The 17214-nt window shown below is 41.9% G+C and overlaps 1 long non-coding RNA gene across 1 annotated transcript in view; it reads left to right on the forward strand.

The window, feature by feature from the left end:
- The first annotated feature begins 8234 nt into the window (after positions 1-8234).
- LOC122811998 overlaps positions 8235-17214 on the forward strand; it is a 483074-nt gene continuing 474094 nt past the window's right edge. Inside the window, exon 1 of the long non-coding RNA XR_006366325.1 lies at positions 8235-8352. This is a non-coding gene — a long non-coding RNA (uncharacterized LOC122811998). The remainder of the gene's footprint in view (positions 8353-17214) is intronic.

Below are 17214 nucleotides of genomic sequence, written 5' to 3' on the forward strand. Positions count from 1 at the left end.
TTTCTTGCCCCAGATGTCAGGTGGCCAAAAGCTTAATCAAAAGAATAAGCAAACATAAACCAGAACATTCCCAAATAACACCAGCAAAAATACCTCAGAGAAAAAGAAGTGCCAAGGAGACACAGACAGCACCCCAAGAGCAACAAAAGAGGGGATAGGAGGGAGGGTAACCCAGACTGTAACAGTGAACATACTCGAACATCTACATTTATGGTAATAGTACACAACTGTACTATGGTCAGCGTGGTTCACTGTTACAGTCATTACTGTAGGGTTGAATCCCAAAGCTAAGAAGGGGGGGGGGCTACAAAACCCTGCAGGACTGCAGAGGCAAAGCTTGCCCTAGATTTAGAATAGAGAGGGAGGTTGTAGTGCTTAGAAAACGTATGCACAGAACTCCAAGTTGCAGCTTCTAAGATCTCCTTGGTAGGAACTCCACTGAGAAAAGCTGCCGAAGTAGTAGTAGCTCTGGCAGAATGTGTTCTAACATTAACAGGAACTGGTTTGCCATGATGAGAGTAACAGAACTTGATGCAGTGGGCAATCCACTTAGAAATAGTTTGCTTAGTGATTGCTCTCCCCTGTGAAGTAGAAGTATAAGCTACAAACAATTGGTCAGATTTCCTGAAAATCCTGGTCCTGTCCAGGTAAAAGCGAAGCTGCCTGTGTATATCTAAAGAATGCAAAATTATTTTCTCTTCACTTTGAGGATTAGGATAAAAGGTAGGTAAATGAATAGTCTGATTCAAGGCTACTTTCAAAACCATCTTAGGCATAAAGGTGGGATTAGTCCTCAGGGACACCCTGTCCTGATGAAAAATAATAAAGGGTTCCACAGCCATGAGTGCTTGTAATTCCGAAACTCTTCTGGCAGAGGTTATAGCTAAAAGAAAAGCAGTTTTCAATGATAAAAACTTTAAATCTGTGGAAACTGCAGGTTCAAAAGGAGACAAAGTTAACTTTTCCAAAACAAAGTTGAGATCCCAAGTGGGAGCCGGTGCTCTTAAAGGGGGCCTTATATTCTTTGCCCCTCTGAAATATTGTTTAAGTAAACGGATGAGAAAAGATTGTGGGATCTGTATTGTAATGTGCAGAAATAGCAGAAGCATGAATTTTGATAGATGAAAAGGGTAAGCCCTTATGCAACATCTCTGTTAGATATTGTAAAATCAGAGGAATGTTTGGAACTGCAGAATCAAAACCCTGGGCCTTCCAGGAGCAAAATCTTTTCCATTTACCTGCATAAGATTGCCTGGTGCTGGGCCTTCTAGCTTCAAGGATTACGTCCAGTACCTGTTTGGTAAGGGTAAAGCTGTTTAAAGACCCTGGATCTGCCAGGCTGCTAGATTCAGAGTTTTGACATGGCTGTGCAGGATCTGGCCGTCTTGTTGAGACAGTAGATGTGGAATTTGTGGCAGAATCCAGGGTGGACCCTGAGCCAGGTTCATCAGGGTGGAAAACCAGAATTGCCAAGGCCAGTTGGGAGCCAGTAAAATCATTTGCGGTCTGTCCTGTTTGATCTTCAGAAGTACCCGTGGTAGAAGAGGCAAAGGAGGAAAAGCATATACTGAGAGGTGTTTCCAACTGAATGAAAGGGCATCCACTTTCCATGCTAGTTTGTGGTAGATCCTCGTGCAGAATGTTTGAAGTTGATGTTTTTGGGGGGATGCAAAAAGATCCATGTCCGGGCACCCCCACACCTCTGTTATCATCCTGAATATCCGAACATCCAACATCCATTTGTGTGGATCTGAAAGGTTTCTGCTTAGACTGTCTGCCAGAGTGTTGTCCTTTCCTGGCAGGAATTGTGCTTGTAAGTCTACCTTGCTGGCCAGTGCTGTGTTCCAGAGTCTTGTCCAATCTGCACAGGGGGTAAGAGTGAGAGCCTCCCTGCTTGTTTATGTACCACATCACTGTAGCATTGTCCGTCTTTATCAGTAATTGCCCCGGTAGAATAAGATCCTTGAAGGCTGTCAGGGCATTCTGCACAGCTATCACTTCCTTCAAATTTATGTGCGGGTGCATTTGGTCCTCTGCCCAGGCACCCTGAAGACATCTCCCTTGCATGTGGGCTCCCCATACATAGTCCGAAGCATCCATCGTTATGACTTGATTGGCTGGAGTGGGACAGAAAGGCTTCCCCTTGTTCTGGAGACGGGCCTCGGCCCACCAAAGAAACTCCTGCCAGAGACAAGGCAAAATTGTGATCACTGATTCCAAACTGTGGCAATGCTGAGACCATAGACTCTTGAGGTACCACTGTATCTTCCTCATATGCAGTCTTGCATATGGTATTAGCAGAATGCAGGATGCCATGTAACCCAAAGCCTGCAGAATTTGTCTTGCAGTTAGCTGACTCATTGAAACCAGGTTTTTGAAAGAAGAAGCCAGTTGCACTTTCTTGTTTGGTGTCAAGTAAGCCATCTGGGTTGTAGTACTCAGAAGAGCACCCAGGAAAGTAATCTGTTGCGTGGGCACCAGGTTTGATTTCTTCAGGTTCACTGTGAACCCTAGGCACCAGATAAGATGCTGCACAAATGCCAGATGCTGAAGTAAAGTCTCCTTGTTGTCTGCTTGAATGAGACAATCATCCAGATAAGGGTATATTTGACTTCCCTTCTGTCTGCAAAACGCCATTACTGGTACCAGGCACTTTGTAAAGACCCTGGGCACAGTGGATAAGCCAAAGGGCAGCACAGAGAACTGGTAATGCTTTGAGCCTGCTTTGAATCTCAGGTACATTCTGCACTCTTGCCTTATGGGAATATGCAGGTATGCTTCCTTCAAGTCCAAAGTCACCATCCAAGCTTTCTTGCTCAGCATAGGCAGCAGCTGCTGCAGAGTGAGCATCTTGAATTTTGGTATTTCTAGGAAGGTGTTTAATATGAAAAGGTCCAGGATTGGTCTCCATGTGTTTTCCTTCCTGGGAACCAGGAAAAGTCTTGAATAAAACCCTTGCCCCATTTCTGAATTTGGTACCAACCCTATGGCCCTCATATCCATGAGGGACTGAACTTGCCGTTGTGCCTCTGCCCATTGATGCTTTGGCAGATCTGGCCATCCGTTTGGTTTTGGCAAGGTATGGAAATGAAACTTGTAACCCCTTGAAACTATGTCCAGAACCCATTTGTCTTGGGTTATGCGGCACCAATTGTGATAAAAGAGAGATTTTTCCTCCCAAAGGTGCATCCAGGAGGGGAGCCCCTGGAGCTAGTAAGGGAGAGTCATAATGACTGTTTCCTGTAAGGTTGTGACCTATCTTCTCCTCCCTTGGGAGAGGGGGCACTCCACTGTTTATTTCTGAAAGGGGGCTGTGCCTGACCTCTACCTCTGGAACGCCTGTATCTGCCTCTCTGAGATCTGTCCGAGCTCGGAAAGGACCAAGGTTTAGCTGGCCAATTCCTGCTAAATCTAGGGGGTTGTACCTGTAGAAAATCCTTAACCGTCTGCATAGATTTGGCTCTGTCTTCCATTTTCTTCAATACCTCCTCAGCTTTGGCCCCAAACAAAACATTGTGCTGCAAAGGGGCATCTAAAAGTTTTGCCTTAACCTGCCCCGGCAAACTTTGTTCCTTTAACCAAGCACGCCTTCTAATAACTGCACCAGTTACTGCAGCCCTGCAAGTAGCCTCCAAAGAATAAAAAGTACAGTGCAGGGTATGTTTACCCACCTGCTCAGTAGCATGCAATAAATCCTGTAATTCCTTATTTTCTGTACCACCAGAAACAGCAGACATCTTTTGTTTTAACACAGACAAAAGGTATTGCTGATATTTCAACATATGAAATTGACAATTCAAAGCTCTAATAGACAATGTAGCAGAAGTATAAACTTTTTTGCCCCATCATTCCAAGGCTCTGGACTCTCGGTCAGAGGGAATAGGATTCTTAGCAGAGGCCGCTTTAACACCCTTAGGGCCCTGAGAGATAGTTTCTGGATCAGCTGAAGGGTTCTTAAAAAGAAATTTGTGAGAATCTGGAACCCTATAATACCTATCCGGTTTGACAGGAGCAGGAGGAAAATAATCAGGAGAGAGAGATGCCTCTGTAAAAACATCATCCACAATGTCCAATACAGGGGGAATAGCCAGGGGCCTATGCTGTGGGAGCAGGAGAAAATCCCTAAGCCTTTTCTTGGATTCAGAGTATTCCTGCCCTTCCCAGTGAAAATGCTCTCTCATGTCATGTAAAGTTTCCCCAAATGAATAATCCTCAGGAGGAGAGGCTGAAGGAAGGGATTCTTCAGCATCAGAATCCTCATAAGGAGGGAAGGAATAATCCTGCTCAGAGGAAGACGCAGAAGAAATTGAAACTTGATCTGAAGAATCATAATCTGGCTCTAGCCTAGGTCTCTTGTCAGGAGGGAGATGGGAATCCCTGATCATAGTTAACAGGTATTCAGCCATTTTAAGCATCTGTCTTTGAGGTCTAGGGCCCTGATCAGAAGGTGCCTGTGTATGTTGCTTTGTCTTTGCCGGAGCCTTAGTCTTTGTCTGTAAAACTGGAGCCATCTTTACATGAAGCTGCGTAGGCCTAAAAACTCCCACAGAAGCCGGTGCCTGCACAGCGGCCCCGGACCCATCTGAGGGAGCATTATCCGGAGGTCCAATCCCTGGGAATTCTGAAGGCCCCATCGGCTCCTCGCGGGAGTCGGTACAGGCAACCGGTTCAAAAGTGGCGGACGACAGGGGCTGCGAAAGCACCTCACTGACGACCGACGAACCGGCAACTGGCTCTGGTTGAATAATGTTGTCCGCTTTGGACCTTGGAGGCCTGTCTTTATCCTTGCGCCTCTTATACACTCTGGTAGCCGGATAAGAATCCAACGCCATATTGTAATTAAACCTTTTTCCAAAATAATGGAAGGCAAAATCGTACCTACGCCTAATAGTGCGTTGATTAAATCTAGCACAAAACCTACAATTAGCTACGTCGTGGTCAGGGCCTAGGCAAGGTATACATTAAGAGTGAAAATCCTTATGAGGTATTTGCTTCCCACAAGAAATACAGTTATTAACTCTTTCTGACATCGGACTGGAGCAAGAAAAAGGTTTCCCCAACGGGGTACTTAGCTTAAAATAAGAAGTCTTCAATACAAAAGTCACCAAAAGTAAACAGGAGTCGGCCGACTGGCACTTACGAACTGCTTTGCTACAGGCACCGCACGGCAAGAAAGACTGGGGAAAATGGCGTCGGCTTAGGTCTTTATACCCCTGGCGCACTGACGTCAGGGAAGGAGCGACTTCAGCCGACATCGGACCCGACTTTGGGACTCTGGCCGATCGAGGGCTGCTGTCAGCAGGAAGAACCCTACAGTAATGACTGTAAGTGAACCACGATGAACATCATCAGTGTTGCTGACATGAACAGCTGCATTTAGGAGTTTGAAGATGAGCAAAAGCAGGCTCCCAAAAGAATCTTTAACAGTGACGATTGTGGGAGTGACCTCTTCTCACATTACTCACCAACCCATTTAACTGTACTTGGTCCAGGGGTGTACCTATTTACTTTTATATATTTATTTAATTTATTTTGCATACACATCCCGCTCAGTGTTGTCTGTATCACTTGTGTATAGTACTCTGCTGTTGCACCTTGCAACCATAAAACTTATGTAGCTAGAAGAGGATACCTTTCTGTAAGTAATCCATAACAGGCATTTCAGACAGTTTTGGATGTTCTGGGCTCTATCATCTGCAGTCCTTCTGAAAAATGCAACCATTTGACTATTGGTTTTGATCAAATCTGTGTCATGTACTAGAAAAAAATATTTTCTATCTGCAATCTAACAGCAGAATACAGTAAAACAGTATATACGCTGATAATTTTAAAAGCTACAAACTCAAACCAATCATAGCGTTATTCTATTTAAAAGTTTATAGAAATAAGTCTGTACTGACTGCTGCTTGTTTTACCCCGCTTACAGGAATATTAATATTCCCCACCACCAACGCGCGCGCGCGCACACACACTGCGGCCGTACAGTACGCAACCGGTTTTTGAGCCTTTTCAAAGATCACCGAACAAAAATATCATCCAAGAAATTAAATTATAAAGCAAACTGCTCTGGGACCTGATGTAAATGAACCGCACACTTCTCAAATACCACTGAACCTCAAACATTTTCATTTTTTTTTGGTACATCACTCAATTATAGTCAGTCAGTAATGCCAAACGTCAGTGTCATACTTATTGTTCTGAAATTGGATGCTGATAAAAAAAAATGTTTTACTGCTATTACTTTGTTAAACAGAATATGTAATAAATGTGGCAAAGTGTACCTCCCCCACCCACAGACTTCTTGGCAAACAAGTTGAGAGTAACAGAGGTATACGGTAACTGTCACCGAAAACTAAATGGTTGCATTGGTATACATCTTAGCAGAATACCCACACATAGCCAATTATGTCTCCATCAATAAACCATAGAACGTAATCCCGATTTTTTATCGTGTAAAAGCAAGTATTATATAGTGTGTGCGTGTCTCCACAGCATCGTGATTAATGACAAAGCCAAAAACGCTCTCATTTTTGACTCAAATCTTAAGCAAGTCCATTCTTAAACTGACGACTTTACCAGAAAGGTAGTAATAGTAAATAATGACAGTAATTAGACTTATACTTCAGAAAACAAATGCAATACTGACAGAATAAAATAATGTGTAGTAGTAATTTAATACTACTAATATCTCAGAAGCATCATTGATTATTTCCGGATTTGTCCCCTATTAGTCAAAAGCTTTAGCTCCGGGACAAAGGACCTAAATTAGGGGGCACATTTACTTAACACCAATGATTTAGAAAACGGATAAAATAGCTCGGGGACTGATGCGTATTTTGTGAAGCAAGATAAGTCAGTAAAATCTAATGTCATTATTTGTCGGTTACAATTCACCATTTTTCTCAAATCCTCACTCACTATACACGGCCACAGCAAAACTATGAACCAGGATCAGTGACAGTTGAGAGAAGTACCAGGACATCACCCCAGTTTTTGATTTTCAGTCACGGGATTAGCATGGTTAACTGAAGCAGTCATATATCCTTCACACATTAGTCTCCCATTCCTTGCTGAACTTGCTTTGTAACCCTCAGTAGGGTTATTGGGCGGGGATACCAAAAATAAAGGCCTAGGTAATATTACGTCAGGAATTTTCAAATATTTCGCTCCGCCTTTTGTATCCCATCCAACACACACAAAACAGTCCTAAATAATTAGTAAGATGTATCCCACCCCTCCTCTAGATCTGTGGATTGTAACCGATAACCCATTCCACTATGTACGATTTGTAACCGATAACCCATTCCACTATGTACATTTCCTCTAGTCCCTTCACTCAGACCAGACAAGAAACAACTGGATTTTGCTTCCTATCAGTAGCAGGTACACTCAAGGCCACGTATAGACACACCCCCTTTGACGCTAAACAACAGAAACGAGTTTTTAGCCGCCAAAAATGCTAAATGTGCTAGCACTAGGGTATTAAAGGACTCTTTCATGATTACTCGCACAATTCACATAAAAAAATATGTTAATGACTTCATGAACTATACTTGTCAAAATAGCATTGCTTTTTAAATATATCACGTAACACTGCACTCTATATCCAATGTATAATACGTGTTATATCAGTAAAAATGTGTTCCGCCCTTTCTATCCTTCCCTAACGGAAGAAGAGAGGGCTCATTAATTCCACTTTTATTGGGTTTAAACATAATTCACGCAACCCCTTCAGCCCCGTGGCGCCAAAAAAAAAAAAAAAAACACAACCAGGCAAAAAAAAAAACTACTGCATACTCTACTGCCTCATAACCGCTTTTTAAGTACTTCACGGGAACGCGCTACACAAGTCAAAGTCAGAGAGCGGGAGACTACCCTTTGTCTAGGAGCTTCAAGGGGCGGAGCTCTTTTAAATGGGAAATACATGCAGTAAACTAAGATTTCTAATCTTAGTAGATGATGGGAATAGTTTTGAATTAGTTGCTTGCCTGTTATTTTGGTTTCTGCCTCAATTTTGGGGTCTTTTGTGTGCTCTTGCTTTGCATTTGTAAATTCAGATACGAATGAATGCATCATAATTACTTTAATTCGTATTGCATTCACTTTCATTTTCCGCACTTTAGTGGGGTCTGGTTTTATACTTTTCAAGTTTTTAGTGTGTGTATTTTTTCAAATTTATACATCTGGTTCCATTGGTCCCTTTAAGTGTTCATTTTTGCAATTGCGTTAAATTTTACCGTTAACCAAAAGGCTCAAGTATTTCCTCTGTAAATCAGACAGATCAAAGGACTTGGAGCGCTTTGTAATTCCTTAAATTATCACAACAGACGACGCGGTCGTTATTTTTAAAAGGTAAAACAAATAGAAAACTCAGTAATGTTTTATTTTAGAAGTGTATCACTAATAAACTTAATCTCACGGGAGAGAGTGGTGTTGCGCGGTTAGCACCTATAACTCCTGTGGGGAATAAAAACATGACGGAGAAAGCAACTACTCCAATTTAATACTCAAAGATGGTTGCCCTGAAATGCGAACCAGTTAACAATTCTACACCACAGTAGTCAAGCTACAAATCTGAACAACAAACATAGTCGACGAAATGTAGATGAAATTAAATATCAAGTCCCCCCCCCCCCCCCATACACACAAACGTCTGGTATGGTGGTGGACCCTAAGAATACAACTGAATCAAACTTTGTGTTGACAGGTAATATCCTAGTCAGAAGAGGTACATACTTAAAATTATAATGTGCGTTTTTTTTTTCTTTATTTCAACCAGTATGTTGAGTCCACTTAAGCTTACAGTTATCACTGACAAGAGTATTTTCCTTTTCCACCGCCATTGTACCCGTGAAAATTTCCCCCCATTTTTTATCTGTACTTAAATAAAACGGCACAGTAATACATTAGGTTACAATTATTTATGCCTCGCTTGTTTTAAAATGTTGTGGGCTAGCATATACACCGTTTGGGAAAGACTTTTTTTTTTCTCTCAAGTTAAGTATTGTATAAGGGTCGTTGTCATGCATTTTGCGTGGGACGTATTAGTAACAATCTACACGGGGACCTCAGTCATTCAGAGTATCAGGAACAATTCTGTCATATGCAATTTGGCATTTACACATCACTTATAATCTAACCGTCGAGAAACAAAAAAAAGCCAGTTGTCCGTGCCGAACTGTTTTCACTCGAGTAAATTGTCTCAGTGAGATGTCCTTGAGGCTACAGAAACTGAAGCTGCCCTTTAAAATAAATTAACCACGTGCGAGTGACCATCGAGGAGTTCTGGGGCACACAATTATAAATAATACACTCATTTTAGAATTGGCGATTTGGTGCCCCTATATCATTAGAAAAGATGCTCAAAATGAATGCTAAGGGCACTGGTATTCTGCATAAGACTTTAAAGGGTCCCTTTTAAGAACAATTGTAACGGTCTTGCAGTTCTCTGTAAACGGTTTAAAAAGTAGGAGGGGAGCCGGCTAAACGTCATTATACTGCAGTTTTATAGAACCTAGTAAATAGAGTCATATTCAGCAACAATCTTTTAAAACATATTTTCCTGCCCGATATATATGTTTTTTTTTCCATTTAAATAGCACAGTTGCCCCCACCCCCACCATGCATGCACACGAGTTGTTGTAGTGAGGAACCCTTTGTGTTCTCACTTTCCGACTAGCTACCAGATGCTTTTATGATGTACTTATGCACAAGATTATTCGTGCTCTAAAAGGTAACCCGAATAAGATAGGCATGCAATGTTTTAACGTTCAATGTGGAACTTACTGCTTGGACCACGTTTTAATTAACTAGGCGTTTGCAAAAAATGGTCATGTTTACCATTTATTTCGCAGAACTAAATTTGGCATTCATTCTGTACTGGTACACAAGGGTATCACTTAGGAGCACATTTTCTATACTGAAATGACAGCGATCTAAGTCCAGCAGGGTTTAATTTGGTTAGTAGTGCATCCTGCCATGTTTTTTGATGCGATTACAAACCAGCTGGTATCCTGCAGGACCTTGTGTGTAATGCTGCATTCAGTATGGCTCCCCCAACTCTATATGCAATACAGCTAAATAACTTCCTGCCATATGTGTAGTCCAGGCAGCTGTCTGTATCACATGGCTTGACTCTTGCTCCGTTCTTTGTGATGTGATGAGACCAGGAGCTAATGTGAGGAAAGGGAGTGTGTTAAGGGTACTATAATTTCGTGAAATTATGCTATATTTTTTTACACTGAAGTATTTCATGGTGTTATGCAGAGTACCGCTGTCCACAGCATTCATTTTGAACATCGTTGCTCATGATATTGGTGGACCCAAGCTGTTTTAACAACAATATATATATATATATATATATATATATATATATATATATATATATATATATATATATTTGTGCTAGTTCTGTAAATGAGTATATTATTCATAATCTTGTGGTCTAGTACTACTGCAATACAGTGAAGATGTTCTCACATTTTGCACTGTTTTGTGTGAAAGAAGGGGTAGAAACACATGGTATACCTTGACGGATTAGCATTTTATTTTAATATGTTGTCATATTTCTGGTCTCTGTCAGATTGCACAGTCTTGCAGATTTGCATGTGCTGCTACCTCACGTTGTGGCAGTCACTATTGTACTGAGATTATTTTTTTTCATTAACTCTGTCTGGAAGTCCACTTTGCAGCATACATTTAGCACCAGATTCCGAGAGATGCTCTCAAGGCAGGTCTGTCCTGATTCCATAAAGATTTGTTCTCAATGTAAGGCCTATCTGTAAACAGGCCTACACCGGGGTCCAGATTCCAAAACACCTGCTCTCAGGGTTAAGTGGACACTTGCATTGACAGCAAGTCTTTTGGAATCAGGCCCATAGTTTCAATGCTGATGGAAAGCAGCAGACTGTATAAACTGAATGCTGTTGGTTGGCTTTCCAGAGATGGGATAAGCTAAAAAGTAAGAACAGTGCTGGGGAAGGTCTAAGGAAGTAAACATTTCATTCCTTTAATACAGTCTAACCACAGTAATTGTAAAAATATTTATTTTTAAGCAGCTGCAGAAAGTTAAATTATGAGTTCTGACGCCAGAGTGCATTTGTTTTGGATGTGCCTGCCATAGGGAAAACATTCTGGTGCCTTAAATGAAAAGACAATCTGCCCTAGCAGATAATAAATAGTTATGTGATAGTGCATAGCCCAGAAAAGAGTAAACAGCTGATTTTTGAATTCACAGGTTTTGTTGCAAAACTAGTCATAACAGAAACTAAGTAGAGCAGGGTTGGTTACAAGACTGACACTGGTGAGCTTGAAAGGTAATGAGTGGTGTAAACATTTATGGTGAAAAACTGGAGGGTAGTAAAGGCAGACAGAAGATCAAAAGGATGCATTGATAAGCATTCCTTAATTTTCTGATACCCACTGTATCTTGTTTATGGTCCTAGGGGAGCTGGAGCTTGATCCAGCAAGCAACAGGTATAAAATGAAGAGCCAGTCCTGGACAGAATGCCTAGCCATCACAGTAAGCATATGCATGCGTGCATACAAAATAATGCCAGCTATCGGTATGTTTTGGGGGAGAGGGAAGGAAGAATCCCAAATGACAACCAACATGGACACAGTAAGGCAATATAGACTATACAGAGAAGAGACATCAGACAAGAGCACAATCAGAGAACCAAGTGCTCATAGGCAACAAAACTAACACACTGTACTCTGTGCTGCTTTCACTGATGTGTACTCAGTGAATATTAATAATATTAGTAGCCTGAGAGAAGAGATTTTTGAAATAGTGTCAGTGTATGAAAGACATGATTGGATGGTGAGGCAGGCACAGAAACATGGTGTATGAAAAACTGTGGCAGAGATGACATACCACAGTACAAAAGGAGGTGTTGATGTAAGGTATTAGGTCATGGTAATATCATTTACTTACAAAAGGAGAGGAGGAAATCACTGACAACACAGATTTTTTTTTTTTTGGAGACAGTCAGATGTCACTCCATCCTTAAATTGCAGAAGAGAGGATATATGAATGTCAAGATGTCTGCATTCACTACATGTAGAAATGTCCCTGATGTCTGCAAGAGACATTCCTCTTGCACCTCACTTGGGAGGAAGTTGTTTCTCATAATGTCTGCTAACAAAATATATAGATTAATCTCTGTAAGTGTCACTACCTTCCAGTACAGAAAGTAATAGTGCTGTCTGTGCCATCCTTTTATTGGCCAAACTAACCTTCAAACACACCTTGAGTACTACACAACTCGCAAGCAGAGAGGATTCCCTCCTTGCTAATCTCTAAAGTAAGCAACAGTAATTCCCTAAAATTGAAAATTTGAAGTCGAGGAAAGAGCAATAAAAAAATCTTCAGCTGCTTAAATTCACTTGCAGGACTTTTCTCTTTTTAGAAACAGACACAGTAAGCACTTAGAGCTCAATAAATACAGATGTTACAGAGAAGCTGGCTAAGGCATGGTTTAATTAACATTTTTGTTTGGACTTGGAAAATAATGTTGTTGTAACCAAATTCATGTGATTGGGTAAATCAGAAATATGTACATATGCTTTGATAACCAGTAAATATCAGCAATCTGTGCTAAGAACACTGTAACAACTTTAACATTTCTTTGACACATCACATTTTAACTTCTATCTCATATTTGTATTGATTTGATGTGAATCATTCCTCCTGCTTTATAATTCCACGTTTTTCAGTGTAAGTCAATAAAATGACAAGTAAAAACGTTGTATGCAGTTATTGAATAAAAATAAATAAATAAAATACATGAGGAGGAAAAGTAGATTTCATGTATGGTAAACAGTAATGAAGAACAATGCAACTCAAAAAATTAATATCTACAGTAAACAACTACAGAATTAATACACAGTAACTATGAAAAACAACAAAAGAAATATAAAACTAAAACAGAGCACTGAACTGAGGACTGCCAAGGTATATAAACAAACACTGTAATTAGTTGTCTTTACAAAAAATATTACTAGTGAATGTGTTTTCCTTAACATCTATGGTAATCTTTGTATCTACAGGACAGGGGATGTCACTTCTTTTCAAGTGTTTCTTCAACAGATTAATGATAGTGTAACATGGTTAAGTTTTGTGGAAAGTAATAGGGGGTTGACTGTCCATTTTTCAGATTCAAAGGTTACTATAGATGTTAAGGAAAACAAATTCACTAGTAATATTTTTCGTAGACACTTAATTAAACAGTGTTTGTTTATATACCTTGGCAGTCCTCAGTTCAGTGCTCTGTTTTGGTTTTATATATCTTTTGTTGTTTTTCATAGTTATTGTATATTGTTTTGGTGCCTTGAGCACTTAGTGGCACTTGACAGAGGACTTTTAGTTTTTGTGGTTTGTTCGTTGGACTTACGGCATCTATTAAAGACAAAACTTGGATCTGACTTTGCATTCGATACCGGAAGATCTATACACACTAACCCAAAACCTAAAGGAAGTCGTTAACAAAGCACAAGTGGTGCTGAGGTACACTCTTGGGAGTTTTGAATCCCACCAGTATACTGGAAAAGTTCAGATGAGTTTTCCTCTTCTTCTAATGAAGGAACTATCATAGAGGATGTTTTTAGGTTCATAGGTATGTACTAGGCTAATGGCCCTGGAGCCTTTACAAGCCTAGCCCATAGGATTACCCTGGCATCATGACACCCAACCTTAGTTACCAGTGCTTCTGTCGAGTAAAGCCACTGGAGTGATCCCTGTGGTGAATTTTCTATTTCCCATCCACTCATCAAGATTTCTGTTGAAGAGGGCCAGTGAGGTGCTCTGCTTGACATGTATGAGAAGTCTATTCCATAGCATGGGCAGTCTCTGGGTTATGAACCTGTTCCTCTAGCATGTTATGTTGATTGTGGTAATGAGGTTGAGGTCTCTGGAGCGTGTGGTGTGGAGGGATTGGGATTTCTTTAGATGTAGCATTTCTAACAGAGCTGGGTTAGGCATGGCTTTGTAATTCAACCAGAGATCGCCTCTAAGTAGGCGATATGAGACAGAGATTAGTTGGAGTTTTTTTAGTCTGTCCATGTAGGACAAATGTTTAAGGCCTAGGATCCTCTTTGTGAGGTATTTTTGCGGCCTCTCCAATTGTTGCAGGTGTTTAGTGAGGTACATGCCAAATGGAGCATTGCACTCAATGATTGGCCTAATGAGGGAAGAGTAGAGGGAGACAATGACCTCTTTCTTCCTGGATGCAAAACCCTTAGTAATGAGATGTGCCATATAGAAAGACTTTCTGACCACAGTGGCAATGTGGTGGTCAAAAGAGAGGTTGCTGTCAACTGTGTTCCCAGATCTCTTATAACGCCTTCTGTGTTCAGTGGACTACCATCGATGTGGTAATTCATGGGAACCGGGTTTTTCCCAAAGGGGATGACACATTTTTTTGGCATTGAGCTTAAGGCCATGGTTTTGACACCAGTCGTTGGTCTCAGTGAGGGCTTTCTGTAGGATGTCAACATCACTCGGGGGAGTTAATAATAGCTCCCGACTTGCAATCGTCTGCAAACTTTGTCAGCAAGAGTCCCTTCGTGTTGGCCTAGACTTCAGAGAAGTAGATATCAAACAGGAGAGGACCCAGGACTGAACCCTGTGGGACTCCACTCGTGACTGGTCAGCAGTCTGACTTGGAGTCAGCTACTTTCACACTGTGGGTTCCACCTTTGAGCCAGTTTGAAACCCACCTAATGATACAGGGGTTGATGCCTAGATTAGTGAGTTTTTCTGTGATTTATGAGTGGGGAAAGGTATCAAAGGCCTTGGCCAGATCAAGGTGGCTGTATAAACCAACTTGCCTTCATCCACAGCTCTGGTGACTGACTCAAAGAAGTTGAGCAGGCATGCTCTACCCTTCACAAAACCAAACTGTGTGGGATCCAGTGTTTGGAGATTCCCTGTAATTTGTTTATTAGGTCCATGATGGTGCGTTCCATAGCTTTGCATATCAGACACGTCATGCTAATGGGGCGATAGTTCCCAGGGTCTGTAGTCGCTTCTCCTTTGTGGACAGGGATGACTGTAGCAGTGCGCCATTCAGTAGGGACAAAGCCTGAGGTGAGGCTGTGATGGAATAGGGCACACGGGTGAGGTGCCAGTTCACTCTGTAGTTCATAAAGAACACAGCCAGGGATATTGTCAGGTCCCATAGAAGCTTTATTCTTGGCCTTGGACAGTGCTGTTTTAACCTGTGCAGCAGTAATACTGGGTGCCTGGCAATCTATTGGTATTGTGATTGGTCCCTTGGGGGGGGTAAAGTTGGCACTGAATCTGTCGGCCAGTATATTGGTAATATCTGTTGGCTCGGAATAGGAGGTACCATTGTGCAGTAACTCAGAGCAAATCTGGGTATTGCCGTGGACATAACTATAGAAGGCCTTGTGATTGTCTTTACTAAGTGCTGCAATTCTGTTTTCATAACTAGCTTTAGAGGATTTGATGAGGGATCTCAACTTTTTGTTGAGGTTGATAAGGGAATTTTTCCAGTCTTGGGACTTCATCTTATTCCGCTTCAGTTTCCTCCTTCTGTTGTAGAGGTTGTTTATGGCAGGGGACCACCAGATTGGCTTCCTTTTTTTGGAGGAGAGAGTCTTGGTTCTATTGGGTATGGCGAGATCCATGCATTTGTGTACATGTTTGTACAGTGCATTGGTGTATGATTCGGCGGTCATGCATCTGATCTCCATTTGCATGGGTGCTGTAAAGTTAGCCACCTCTGTTTTTAGGAGCCCAAAGTTAGCTTTGGAGACGTTTTTTCATGATGGTTACTTTTGCGTGGGGGGTTGGGAGGGATGTGGATTTCCAAGGTGATTAGTTTGTGGTTGGATCTAACCAGGGAGGAGTTGATTATTGGTGTAGAGCAATGGTTGCCCATGTTAGTAATGACCAGGTCAAGGATGTTGCTAACTCTAGTGGGGGTAAGAAAGAGCTGGTCCAGGGCATTGGAATTAATGACTTCCAGGAAACGTTGGGCAAGTGTATTGATACATGAATAGTTTTCCCAGTTAATGGAGAGATAGTTGAAGTCGTCCAGTAAGAGAGTGTTAGGTTGGACCCTAATATTCTCCAGGGTTCTTAGGAACGTGGAGTGTGAGTCTTGGGACATGGTTGGGGATCTGTAGCAGGCTATGACCTGAATTGCTGTCTTACCCAATGTTAGCTGCACCTGAAGTATCTCAGATGCGTTATGTTGGGCTACCAGTCTGGAGGTGTGCGCAATCCTTTATGAATATGGAAACACCACCACCTTTGGAGCTTCGGCCCAAGTTCTGGGGCCGAAAGGTGTGGAATGAGTTATAACCTGGTAGTGCAGGGGTGCTTTCTGCTGCCTTGAACCAGGTCTCTGTTACGGCACAAATGTCAATGTTCTCCATTTTAAGGGTTGCTTTGAGCGAGTCCATTTTGAGATTTAGACTTCTAGCACTGAGCACGTTGCCCTCAGATTGCATTTGTTTGTACCTGTTATGGTGGTATTTGGTCTTGGGAACACCGTCTAAAAAAGGCACTATAGGGGGTGGCAAGAGCCTTGGCCAGTATCCGGAAGCCTAGGGATGACCGATGCAGGCCATCTCTGGCAAAGCATCAAAGTCTGTCAATCATGTCATCCCAGGCAGACAGATACTGGATCCCCTTAAAATGACACCAGAAACTTAGCCAATTGTTGAAATCAGTCATTTTCTGCTTGTACTGCGGTATCATTCTGGGTGATGGTAGGATGCTGCTCAGGGCTAGAGTCATACCCACCTGGGCTACATAATCCTAGAGCTCCTCCATGTCTCTTTTCATGTAGTCCAGGGAGGTACGTCTCAGGTCATTCACACCCACATGTACAATGACAGTCATATTTGCATCTGTTGTTGAGGGACTTGAGTGTGCGCGTTATGTGGTGGATCCTGGCACCTAACAGGCAGCTGACTGTTACTTTCTCCTTATTCAACCTAGTGAGTGGGACATCAGTGTGCCTCACTATTGAGTCACCTATGGCTAGTGTGTTGGGTATGCTGTTTTGCCTTAGGGGCTTTAGTTGAGTAGCACACTGTTTAGGAGAGTTATGTGTCTCGTGATTAGTGTTGTGTTGTGGTGATCGGGTGCGTTTCTGCCTTGGAGGTCTCTGCTGTTTGGGTAGATTTTTATTGAGAGCCTCCACAAAGGTGGGTGTGCGGTTTGTGTTTTTATGTGAAGGC

The sequence above is a fragment of the Protopterus annectens genome, chromosome 1.part1, assembly GCF_019279795.1.
Source record: "Protopterus annectens isolate FY-2018-M chromosome 1.part1, PAN1.0, whole genome shotgun sequence".
NCBI lineage: Eukaryota > Metazoa > Chordata > Ceratodontiformes > Protopteridae > Protopterus > Protopterus annectens.